The 14133-nt window shown below is 36.7% G+C and overlaps 1 protein-coding gene across 8 annotated transcripts in view; it reads right to left on the minus strand.

Annotated features, from left to right (window-relative positions):
- magu (SPARC related modular calcium binding-like protein magu) overlaps window positions 1-14133 on the minus strand; it is a 310140-nt gene that overhangs the window by 20049 nt on the left and 275958 nt on the right. The window lies entirely within an intron of this gene.

Here is a 14133-nt window from a genome sequence, read left to right on the forward strand (position 1 = left end):
AAATTAGGAAGGAAATTTGATCGTGTACAAGCAGCTTTGTATTTTCATTGTACTTGAGTTCGTGTTGTGTGTGCTAACTATTAGCCACCCTGTTTGGCTACTGGTGGCACTGCTTGTTTACTTCAGCATCTATATCGATAATCGAAATGGAACGTTAAATTTCAGTTCAAATGTTAAAACAACTGGATGCAATGCAGCTCGATTAAATGGACTGTGTATCAGAAGCGCACATTGACCATTTTACAATATTTTGAAAGCCGCATTTTAAATCAACTGAAAGCACACTTTTAATGAAATATTTTAATACCATATATTGCCATGGCAAGACACTTCCTTATCACAACCTTCAAATGTTACCGATTTCAAATTAACCAAAGGCGACATAGGAAAATTTTTGAATTGTGTGTGTGTGTCTAATGCCTACCCACTTCACTTTACGTGATTCGGGTTCCACATACTGCGGATAGATGGCAGGACAGTGACCCATTTTCAAATTGCACACTACTTCGGCGGGCCGCGTTATGCATGATGTGTATCTGTGAAGAGTTTTGTCGTGTACTAGGGTGAGTGTATGTTAAGTGTTCGTGTAAGTGCAGTGTAGGGAATGGGTGAGGATGATGATGAAGGTGAGGAAGGGAAAGGGGGAAACCCGGTGCCGGCACGTAGCCTACTCTTGTCGAATAGCACCAAGGGAATAGCTTAATGTCCCCACCCGACGGACGAATCACTATCAACAGTGACATATGCCTTCCCTTCATATGCACTGCGGAGAGATTTGGGATTTAGCCCAGGCACATTGGTGCACAATTTAGTGATTAGAAGTTGTACACCGCCGTCTCTCCTAGTCCTAAGGTAGTAATTTTACAAGAAAATTTCTGACCCCGTCGAGAATGGAACCCATGCCGGGTAGTTTGGAGGCAGGTACGCTACCACAGAGCTAACTCGGCGGACACTTTATGGAATTGTGGTTATTTCTTTTATACAAAAGACTCAACAGTACGTTGATGAAACAATGTTTTGGCCTTCACTGTAGTCGGAGAGCGAGCATTTACTGAATTGATGTCAGACGCTCCAGATAAACACTTAATAATGAATATTTTTAATGTACATTGTAAAGAATTATTTAGAAAATTACGTTGCATTTCCACCGATATTATGGGTACAAACACCATCTACTAGCCTAACCTTGTACCACTAACAGCGCCGAAAGTTTCCATCGCCATTCTGAAACAAATTTCTATGCATCAAAACCATTAAGTTATTTGGTAATAGACACACTGCAAAAAGTACAGCTTGAAACGTACCTAAAAATATTACCGTAGTCGAAGAAAAAATGCCTATCAGTGGGAAACAATTATAACAGTGTATTTAACGAAGTACAGAGAAAATAAAATCACACGCTTGAAGAAGTCTGTTTCAAATTATTACCTGCAGCTTTCTAACGCAGCTATTCAGTTTAGAACATTTTGATAAATAATATGCACACAACATTTTTAACACACACACACACACCTTTGATATATTTCGCAGCCAGTTCTAAGTCTGGTCAAGCGGGAGGGAAAATGTTGTGCACTTTTGATTAAGTATTCTGTTCGCTTTTGTTTTGTTTACGAGTGCGCTTCTGATTGAATGAAATGTTAGCTTTCGGTTTATAAAAATGATAAGATGTGCGCTTATGATGATCACTGATTAAATGGGTGCGCTGAAAATCTGAGTGATCAAAGCTGAACTTGGAGACAATTAATGTGATTAGGACATACTCATTACGTTATCATCACTTTGTCATATACACATTCAGTTCACACAGTGTTAATTCTCTGACACATGCCGCTGCACTCAAAATCCCTAAAGCACATGCTCGCACCCGTCGCAGGAGAATGCCGTCCAGTTAGTGGGAAAGTATCTTTGCACCATGCCATTTCGCCCCCTCACCATGCTTGTCACCTCATCCAGTCTTCGCATGTTCTGTCTATATCAGAATGAGAAGTAAAACCAGATGAGTCGTGTTGTAGATTCATTATGTAAAAATACCTTGAGCCAGGCAAAATTACCGGCCAGATGTTTCTCGTCTGTTTGCGGACACATTCCTCCGCAGGCCAATATCTCGCCTGATCAGACTGCTCATGTGTTTGGAGGATAAAGTCTCTTGAAGCAGCAGGCGTTTGATGAACAAAGTAGGAAACAACAGCCCTTCAAAGGGAGCGGAATTTATGAAAACCTTATAACTGATACACATTTTAGATGCACCACGACATGAAGAATGCCGTGGAGCCAGAGAGAACATAACATACCTCGAGACCTGACTAGGGTTGCCAACTCTTGTAAATAAAATTACCGGTAATTTACACACGCAAGTTTGGATTAATACTGTATTATATATAAATACAATAAATACAGAATCTGCTATATCATATGAGCAATAATAATAATAATAATAATAATAATAATAATAATAATAATAATAATAATAATAATAATAATAATAATAATAATAATAATAAATTCAGAAAGAATCTTGCTTCAGTGTTCAAAAATACACTTTTTAATTTTGTATTTGGAGCTTGATACCACAGCCTTACCCCACCTCCCTCAAATCCATTTTAATATTATCTTCCCATCTACGTCTCGGCCTCCCCAAAGGTCTTTTCCCCTCTGGCCTCCCAACTAACACTCTATATGCATTTTTGGATTCGCCCATACATGCTATATCTCAAACGTCTGGATTTAATGTTCCTAATTATGTCAGGTGAAGGATACAATGCGTGCAGCTCTGCGTTGTGTAACTTTCTCCATTCTCCTGTAACTTCATCCTTCTTAGCCCCAAGTATTTTCCTAAGAATCTTATTCTCAAAAACCCTCAATCTCTGTTCCTCTCTCAAAGTGAGAGTCCAAGTTTCACAGCCATACAGAACAACCGGCAATATAACTGTTTTATAAATTCTAACTTTCAGATTTTTTGACAGCAAACTAGATGACAAAAGCTTCTCAACCGAATAATAACAGGCATTTCCCATAGCCTGCTTATTCTGCGTTTAATTTCCTCCCGAGTGTCATTTATATTTGTTATTGTTGCTCCAAGATATTTGAATTTTTCCACCTCTTCGAAGGATAATTCTCCAACTTTTATAGTTCCATTTCGGAGATAGAATTCTACATAACTAAATTCAAGCTTTTTCTTTATACAAAGTTCAGCTTTTACTGTTTTCTCAGTTAAATGATTCCTCCCATTATTCTGCAAGATATTCATGATACTGAATGCACGCTCCACAAAAGAATTGCTTGCATGAATAGCAAACATGTGTTGAACTACCATTCTTATTTGTGGAGATTTTTCTGAGGCATCCCTATCCTGAAAATATTTACACTATTTTATAAAACTTGTCAAATATGCATCTTTCACGACGGAAGAATCTGCGACATTTAACAAGCACGTTCATCTAGTTACAATCTTAGTTTTTGTCTAATACTTAAAATGTCTTTCACTTTTGGTGTACAACCTATCAAGTATTTAGACTGAAGAAAACTGAAAAATTCCCATATTATCTTCTGCTGCTCTGAATTAAAGGTTAAAATGTCCCACGAAATAGAGAAAAACCCTTTTAGCATTACATGATAAAAACTGTTATCACAAGTTCTGAAACTCATTTAATAAAATTACCGGGCACAGGTAGGGCCGGTAAGGGGTTGACACCGGCCATCGAGATCCGCCAAAATTTCCAGCCATGTTGGTGAAATACCAGCTAGTTGGCAACCCTAGCCGTGACACTGCTCAATCCGCTGATGATTCTACGCCTAGGAGCCAGGATTCGATTCCTAGTAGTTTCTGTGGGATGAAGCAAATGACAGATTTCGTCCGAGAATTTCGGCTCCTCATACTGACCTCATTCCACTATTGTTGTTTAGTCAACTGTCTAAAATCAGTGACACCAATAAGGCATCATTCATGAGGCAACTAAGTCAGGAGATAATGGAGTAGAGTGGCCAGTTCCTTTCCACCTCCCAATATCCTCTTTATCGTCGTTTCACCGAAACTGAATAACCTGTATGGTTTGAAATGAATCTCTCCTGCACGACACATTTTAAAATTATGTTACAAGAGTGACCACAAATAAATAATGTCATCACCTTTAACTATAATGATATGTTTCCCATTCAGTAGAGAGACTGAAATCCTTGTTACATCCACAACGAAAACTTATACGTAAACAAAACGCCGACATGAAGGCTATGATATATTCCAATAAATACAGCATTCACAATACATTTAGGTTTACGAAACTGTAATGACGTCAAATTAGAACGTTGTTAAGCTTTTAAATTTAAGTTTTATTCAAAGCAAAAACGATGCCACTTCGATATCTTCCCACACCACACACATGACTGTGTCGGAGTTGCGTTATTTCATGATCAAAAGAAAGTGACAGATGGAATGACTTTATACATATATGAGCGGCACATATCAAGTATTAACTATTCCGTAAGATACACATTTTTTTATTACTTACTTATTTGTTTCCTGTATTTTTTAAAATAATGGTTATGTGCCATGTTAATTTTAATTTATTTTATGATGCATAAAGCGGCTAACACAAAAAATTCTCTTCGTACACAATACATGCTATATTCACATTGGTTTGGAGTGTATTCATGACTAATTTAGAAACATATTAAAACAAATTCAAGGGTGCGGTCGAAAAAGGGCACGAGTCAAGAGAAACAAATTTTACAGAAGACAGGAAAAACTGAATATTTTTGAAAATATAGGAGTTGTGATGTTGCCATTTGCCTTGGGCATAGTATGTGGTGTAATTTGCATGTGTACATTTCTTTATTGCAATATTGTTTTTTCACGGGAGTTATATTGTATTGTATTTATTGTATTCCATGGCATTCGTACATCGCTTCACAGCTAGAATATGGAAAATGTCAAAAGAATCTTAATACCTCTATAAAGTCTTAATTATAGTCACGGTCTAGTTGAAATATATACAGAAGAATTTTACAATATAGTATACTAATACAGCACAAGGGGTTAGTATCGATACTTAATACAAGACAGAAATATTCATACAGTGTTATTGAATGTCATGAATTCACCTACAGAATAAAAGGCGCGAGACATTAGATACTTTCTTAATTTGGCCTTAAATAATTTTATGTACATGCATCGTAATTACTTTGACTTATGCCCATTTATGTCAGACTCGAGTGTAATAGCAAGAAAATTCCCCTTATTTCCATCTAATGTTGCAATAAATTAGTCTTGATCTATGCTCTGGATGATAGATAGATGCGACATGAGTTTAACATCTGTTTTACTTCAAACTTCCAGGATCTTGCACATTGTCCAAGCCATCATCAAACAATCTTGCGTCTGATTTATCCTGTTTTTTATTATTAATTATTCTGATACAGAGTTCTCCTGCTCGTTAGCCTTTCTGGTCAAGGAGTCATAGAATGGCTGATACAAAGCTGGAACAATTGTTTATCAACTTTTGTAGGCCTATATCTTTCAACTTGGGCCCAGCAGTGGGACGATTGGTTAAAATATAGACATGTAAATAATTGATTAAATGGCGATCTTACTCGTGTTAATTATGTAAGCATGTGTGGCTTACAGCTGTTTCGGTGTTACTTGACACCATCCTCAGAGCCAACTAGATCTCGGGGCTACCTCAACTTCGCTGCCTGTTGTGTGGGTGCGTTCGTGTGATGAAGAGTTGTGTCAAATAGTGTGTGTGTTCTGAAATTGATCTGTATGTTGAGAAGTTGATTATGGTGTGTTTTAGTGTGTCTGTATATTTCGTATTGTTCTAGTGTGTTGAGGTTTTGGTTTTTGGGTTGTATGTGTAGGATTTCCATGTCTGTATTTATGTTATTGTATGTGTGGTTAGCATTAGTTATGTGTTCGGCATATGTAGATGTATTGTGTCCTCTGGTTATTGCTTTAATGTGTACTTTGTATCGAGTTTGGAATGATCTGCCTGTCTGTCCAATGTAGAAACTGTCGCAACTATTGCATGTGAGTTTGTATACGCCTGTGTGGTTGTATTTATTTGTTTGTGTTGTTTGTATGTTGAGATGTCTTTGTAGTGTGTTTTCTGTTCTGTATGCTATGTTGTATTTCTGTTTTCTGAATGAGGATGCGATCTTGTGTGTGTTTTTGTTTTCGTATGTTAGTGTGATGTATTTCTTGTGTTCTTGTGTTTGTGTTGTGTTTTGTGTGTTTTTGTGTTTCTTGAGTTTTTGTTTTGTCTTCCTTATGATGTTGTCTATTAGGTTTGGGTTGTAACCATTTTCTTGTGCTATGTATTTGATTGTGTTCACTTCTTCATTGTAGTGTTGTTGGCTCATGGGTATGTTGAGTAATCTGTGTACCATTGACCTGAATGCAGCATGTTTGTGTTGTGTGGGGTGATTAGATGTGTTGTGTATGTGTGGTGGTGGTGGTGGTGGTTGGTTTTCTGTATATTTTGAAGGTGTGTTTGTTGTCAACTTTTGTTATAGTGATGTCTAGGAAATTTATGGAGTTATTGTTTTCAAGTTCCAGTGTGTATTGGAGTTTTGGTTGTATTTTGTTTATGTATTGGTGTAGTTTGTGTATTTGTCGTTTGTTTCCTTTGTATAATATGAGTATGTCGTCTACGTATCTGTGCCAATATATTTATTGTCTGCATATTTGTTGTATTCATTGTTGAGTATGTATGTTTGTTCTATGTTTCAAGTAACACAGAAACAGCTGTAAGCCACACATGCTTACATAATTAACACGAGTAAGATCGCCATTTAATCAATTATTTATATTCAAGTGTTAAAAGTAGTGTACGAAAGATTCAACATGGATTATCATAGACATGTAAGTTTCGAAACATCTGGAATTCAGCAGTTTTGTTTGGCAAAGTTAAACCTGACGTCGTACGCTAGATCTGTTCACACTTCCTCACATACAGTCTCAATAGTTGCGCGCAGAATGAGTTGAACAACACAACTGGTGGCTGCACCAGTACTGTACACACTCAACGTCATACCATTGGCAAAGCATAAAATCTCGCTATGCTTCCAAACAGAGAAACATGTTTCACTACTGCATCATAAAGTTGTAAGTAGGCTACTGTTATCTTTAAAATAAACATTGGGACTCGTGTGCTATTTGTACTAGCCGATAGGTAAGCCTTAGAAATGCACGAAATCGTCAATAACTCATTTTCTCAAAAATCTGCCTCATACCCTTTTTCATCCGTATTCTTGAATTGTCCCTGCACCAAAAACGGGTGCTTTCTGGGCCAAATTACCATATTTAAATTATCTGGATATCGTAACCTAACCTAAACATGTTAAACTAATTTTCCTTACATCAAAAACTGATGCTCCTTGAATCAAGTGATCGTATTTTAATTATTTAATTACTTCTTAGTTTCATCTCGTATTTCACGAAGTTGTTATGACTACGATTAGGCCTACATATTATTAATAATAACCCATATATGTCGTGCTAAAGATGTCGCCTTCCTAATTAATTCAGTATGCAGTGTTATGTACACTGGCGTTCAAAGATATCTGATCTAGAATTTTCTGATGGTGTAAATGAACTTCCTAACAACGGGATAAGTCAGAATCAAAGACATATTTAAAAAAAAAAATTGACAAACTGAAGTAGTTCCGCTAGTTCACAATAGGTGATACTATTACTGGGACGGATAAAAAAGTATTATGGACAATGATGTAGATTAAGTATAAACTATTCTCATAATTCACAGCGTCAGTATTTCCCGCTTATCCTAGTGTTTTTTTACAATCATTAGAGGGGGATTAAATTTTGAATTCTACAGACGTGGACAAATTATTAGACAAAAACGTTTCTCTTGGAAACATAATTCGTCATATCAACTTTCATTATAATTCACAGAGTCTCTGTTGTTGTAAATATGATTGTTTACATCTTCTGGTATATTTTTCCAATGGTTAAGTATATTTTGTCTGGGTATGTTGGTACTACTGGTGTTTAATGATATTCTGCAGAAGATATTCAACAGTCTGTTCTCCCATGGCCTGCAAGAAGACCGGACATGAACAGAATTGAAAATCTGTGATCTGTACTGAAGAAGAAAATGAACAAAAAGAGGCTTACAACAAAACATGGAATCATTTAAGCACTGTCTGATATCTGGCTAAATGATGCTGATATTCAAAGAAAGTGTCAAACTTTGGTTTCCAGCATCCCTGACAAAATCAACGTGTTAATAAAGAATAAGGAAATGTTCACAAAATATTAGTAACCTCAAGACTCAATTTTCTGTTCATTATTTCTATGCAAAATACATTTTTGTTCATTATTTCTACAGATAAGTACAGCTTTGTTGCACATATAAATCATTTAGTCTAATAATTTGTCCACGTCTGTATAATGCGGGCATATTTATGCACTACTGGCGACACTGACTGTTACCTTCGCAATCTATTCGTGCAAGTAATAACTAAAGAAGCCATATTTACACGAACAAATTTTCAGTCTCTATCGATTAGTAGGGGTTAGATATCTTTAGATACCTATTAAGTAGGTAACTTGCGCAGTAATCACATTGTGTCTCTAGAGCGATAGGTTATTTTTTTATGTTAGTTTCAATAATTTAAATATCGGTATGTTTTGTCTCCCGTGTGTGGTGTGCGAGGATATCGCAATTTCACCGCGAAAACTTCAGCCAATCGAAAGACAGAGATGACATGGTAGCAGAAGATCGAAAGTCAAATTTCACGGCAGAATGTGAACCAAACTTACTGCTTCGGCAAAAAGTACATATAGTAATTATTGATTCTTCCCCACAATCGATTCCATCAATCATAACACCGATCGAGCACCAATGTAATTGGTTAACGTACTACACGTTTCTCATTTTGTTTCTGTGTAAGGGTACGTACACGTTGGAGCAACGACAAACGATAAGAGAAATGATCTAGTGACGCTTTGGTATTATCAAAGAATCAAGTGTTCATATCGGAGCAACGAGGACGCGGGAAGCGAACATTTTGATTTATCAACAGTAATCTCACTAGACGTTTTGATATATCTAGAGAAAATCAAAACTCGAGTGGGATTTAATTGACTATTACACGATTAGAAGAAAGTATATAAAGATTAGAAGTAACGAAGTACTCCAATACAATAAAATATTAATTGACTTACGAAAATACAACTGTCTTCAAATGTATTATTGTACCATCTCAACATTACAAATATTAGGGGAAGGAAGGGTATTGGCGCTCACCTAAGGAAAACTATTATTTGTTTTCGAAACAATGGTCAATCTTAATACTTCACTCACAAAATGCAGACTTGAACAGTTTTCTTTACATCTGAAATAGTTTTGCTTAAGAAAGTATTGTATTTAGGGAACTATTAGTAAAACAATGAAAATGAGTAATGAGCGGTATTGCCCGACACTGTAGGGCAATGGCGCTCAACATAGTAAATAACATTCACGCGTATTTAGGTGCAGTGATCGCATTTATAATTATGTGATCGATCAACCCCACTGCATTCCTTATGTGTCCAGTTTGCACATACAGTACACCGAAACCACACTTCACCATCTTTACCGAATTCTCCACACACAGCGCAAATCTCTTCCACTTCCTGAAGAAGTGTGTTTGGATTAATGTCGTCTAATTCATCATCGTCACACAAATCATCTTCATCCAGTTCACCTTCTGATGTACTTTCGAATAACTTTCTTTTTGGGTTTTAAATTTTCTTTGCCCTGATCTTTGATAAAGGAAGAATGGTTGATTTTGGTTTTTCAGACTTCTTAGTCTTACGTTTGTCGGCTCTGCGCTTCTCTAAGACTTCTAGTTATTCCTTCATCGGTGATGCTCTAAGTATCTCAGTATGCTGTTTGGTTTTCCCGGATCTTCTTTTACTGTTGGTTTTTGAGGGGCCAGGAATAGGTGATATTTGGGTGATTGGTATTGATTTTCTATTTTGATTTGTTTCTAATGCAGAAGGATGCGATGGAATTTCTTGAGAGGTCGTCGGCTGTTTAGAAGTTATTGTGGGTAAATTATTGTGACATATTGGCTTCACACTGGTTGATACTAGTTGCTGACTTGTTCCTTCAATCTTACTTTCGTTGTCAATCAATGAAAGAACTGAACCTTCACCTGGTGGGCTCAAATTCATTGCAGCCATAAAATCTTCATCTGAGTAAACATTTGGGTTCAAGGGCCAAATGCCACTTCTTTTGAATCCATTAATCGCTTTTTCCACAGAAGAAACTCTACCATATGCTTGATTGAAAAGCTTTGCAATGTCGTATGGAGTGATTTTTTTGGGCTGCATGAGTATTCAAGAAAGTTTTGCATTCTTTGTTGAACGCTGATTTTAATGCTCCACAGAAGGTGAGGTCAAGGGGGTGCAATCTATGGGAGGTATTGAAATGATGTGGACGGCTTTCTCTTTCCAAAAGGAATATGAAGAAAGTGATGTGTGACTGCTGTGGTTGTCCATTATAAGGAGAACAGGGTTATCGATGGAAGCACTGGTTTCCTTTGCAAAGTGTTGTAACCAGACTGTGAAAAGTTCAGACGTCATCCACCCATTTTTAGAGCACTTGTACAGTGCTCCTGCAGGTCCATCACACTGTAGCTGAGGTGACATTCGTTTGCGAGGGAAGATAAACATCGTGGGAATGTAGTGTCCTGCAGCACTAACTGCACAACGGACCATAATATTCTTGCCCCTCTCCCAGCTGGTAATGGCGCCAACTTGTTTCGTCCCTTTAGATGCAATAATGCGCGAAGGAGTATGGGCAGTTGAGACCTCCGTCTCGTCTACATTGTAGATCCTCGCAGCTGGAAAGTTGAATTTTGAAAACAGTGACTCAAGATTGCTATAGACTCGTTGAATTTCATCCTTATTAAATGCCAGAATATGGTAAACGCTTTTTGCTTCAGGTTTCCTTAAGCTCAATTTTGGATGCCGTCTTAGGAAACCGTAAAACCAATCTTTTTAAGCTTCCCTTTTGTCTCTGCAAAAGTTGTTTTAATTTCATGTTTTTCTGCATATTCAAAAACTATCTTTTTGAGTTCGGAAGCTATAATACCAAAGTATAATCTAGAAATCGTCAAAACACACTCTTCAGTTTCATTTTCTTGTTCCTCACTGAAAGCACATTTTGCACCTAAAGAGGTGGCATAATGCTTTCCCGCTTTCACTCTGTCCTTAAGTGTGCTGAAAGGGATATTGAATTGCCGAGGTGCTTGTCGAATTGATGTCCCTGAAGAAACTACTCTCAAAGCTGTTTTCATGGTCTCCATTGTCCATGCTGCCTTATTTGTACACCTTTCTCTTTTTTTCGGCATCTGTTAATAGTCGAATTACGAAGTTAATTAATTAATAATAGAATAAATAGAGACATCACACGTCGTTAAAATAGAAAGCATAATAATATTTAACATATTGTATGCTTTAAATAACATTTTATTGCAGTAATATAAGAATATAGGCTTAAATGGACTGTTTTCTGCAAGGAAGTAACCTCAGCTGGAGGGTAATACCGCTCACTTGAGCGCCACAACCCTCCGTAGCAATATTAAAGTTCTTAACATGTACCGACGAAAGAAGCTTATTACAGATGTTTATAAATATATCAATGTTAAGCTGACTTTATCCCCTACATAAACATATTAATTGGTCATAATGTGAAAGGATATTTGTTCACATACCCTCAGTTTGAAATATACGTGTTCTTATAACAAAGTACTAACAAAAATATTCTCGCTCACAACAATGAAATGTTTCTTCCCACGGTAACCATTCAACTACTATGCATTTAGTACAGTGTCCGCAAAATAGCATCACCTCCTGAGCTCTTCAAAATTTAAACCAAGCAGCAGTGGCGTAGCATGAAATTTTGACCAGGGGAAGCTAACTCAAGTTGTCTTTCGTGTACATATGAGAAAACGTATTACAAAGATATAGTCTTAAAATAAATAGCAGTCAATGTCAAGTCAGCAGTCCGAAGATTGGTTGGAACCTCGTAAGTAACATCAATAAGGCATGACCTCAAATGGTAAAATATGATTTCATGGTTTACACATATCTCTAACAAATAGACACGGTCATTTGTCTTTTAAATCGCACTTTTGTTCGTAAGTCAGTCTCGATAATAGAATTGTCCTAAAAATTCAAGTAAATTGGTGTCAGGAACTGTTATTTCACTCATTATTTATTATATCAGCCGCAATGCACACTAACCTTCAACTGAACACAACTCACGAAAGGGATAACTCGGAAACTTTCAATGTAAAAGCTAGCTTCTTCCGTGCCTTGCGACCAGGGTATGTTAGTTAGAAAGGGATGAAAATCTGCGGGGTGGGTTACATAGAAGAATGAGTGAAAGAAACCAGTCTGCTTGGAAGCTGGTGTGTGCAGGCTTCTTGTTTACTGCTGCATCACAAATCATCCTGAGCTGCCGCATCACAATATTTAACGCATAAATATAAACTCTATTAAAATTTATAAATAATTTTGTTTATAAACTGCAGGTTTATTATGAAATTATTATTAACTGGGGAAGCTGAGCTTTTAAGCTTACATTGACGCTACGCCACTGCCAAGCAGATATATTAGCATGAGCGCGATTGCCCTCTGAGCGGTACAATCCTCCTTTCCCCTACACTAGATGCATGCTAGATGGCAGTAGTGAGCAATGCCTTCTCGTCGAGAAGTTCTCGATCTATTATACACGATGGCAATGTTACTAGTCAAGAAGGCTTTGATGATTCAGTTTCATTTTTATTAAAATGCAACATTCCACTTCAATTATCCGAATCCCAGTAATCAACGTCACTTGACAGATGATTTTCAATAAATCTTAATATTGAACAATCTCTGATACGTGACTATCCATAATATCATATAGCAGAAACTATAACATAACCTAACTAATATACACAAGTGTTAGAAAAGTTTTAATTAACGACGATGACATAAAAAATAAACATGAATAATTTTAAAAGGAATAATTATTGAATGTACAATTTTCAAATTTGAATGTGGTTGGTGGTTCAATTGATGTTATATTGGACGTGTTTACTTACTTACAAATGGCTTTTAAGGAACCCGAAGGTTCATTGCCGCCCTCACATAAGCCCGCCAGCGGTCCCTATCCTGTGCAAGATTAATCCAGTCTCTATCATCATACCCCACCTCCCTCAAATCCATTTTAATATTATCCTCCCATCTACGTCTCGGCCTCCCTAAAGGTCTTTTTCCCTCCGGTCTCCCAACTAACACTCTATATTGGACGTGTGCGTAATAGAAGTGGAACTCGTTGATTTAGGCCTGCATGGTATATTCAACTCATTCAGAATTTCCGAATGAGTAATTTTAAAAGGAATAATTATTGAATGTACTATTTTCAAATTTGAATGTGGTTGGTGGTTCAATTGATGTTATATTGGACGTGTGCGTAATAGAAGTGGAACTCGTTGATTTAGGCCTGCATGGTGTATTCAACTTATTCAGAATTTCCGAATGAGTAATTTTAAAAGGAATAATTATTGAATGTACTATTTTCAAATTTGAATGTGGTTGGTGGTTCAATTGATGTTATATTGGACGTGTGCGTAATAGAAGTGGAACTCGTTGATTTAGGCCTACATGGTGTATTCAACTTATTCAGGATTTCCGAATGGTGCTCTTCATTTATTTGTAAATCGGATTTCAGAAGATGCATAGGTATGATAAGTGATTTTTATTAATTCTTGTTCTTGAATGCCAATGCGAGTCATATTTGAAACTGCTGTGCATCGACTGGAGTGTTTGTAATTTTATATACATTTTTTTTTGACGTCCAGACCAGCGCAGTTTCAAATGTTGGCAAACAAAGAAACAAATGCTAGGGACGCGATAAAATTAAACAAATGCTAGGGACGCGATAAAATTGTGCGATAAGCAGCCATGATTGGTTGAAATACGTCCTTTCGTACCGTTTTATTGGTCAAAAGTAGTATGACGTAGTAAGAGTGTAATAGTCAGTAGAAGATATTCTATGCATCCACTTAATGAAAGAAGATATATAGGAAATATCAGCTGCTAAGTTCAAGGTTAATGTAACTTAAATACGTACAAAATTA

This window comes from Periplaneta americana, chromosome 9 (genome assembly GCF_040183065.1).
Source record: "Periplaneta americana isolate PAMFEO1 chromosome 9, P.americana_PAMFEO1_priV1, whole genome shotgun sequence".
NCBI lineage: Eukaryota > Metazoa > Arthropoda > Insecta > Blattodea > Blattidae > Periplaneta > Periplaneta americana.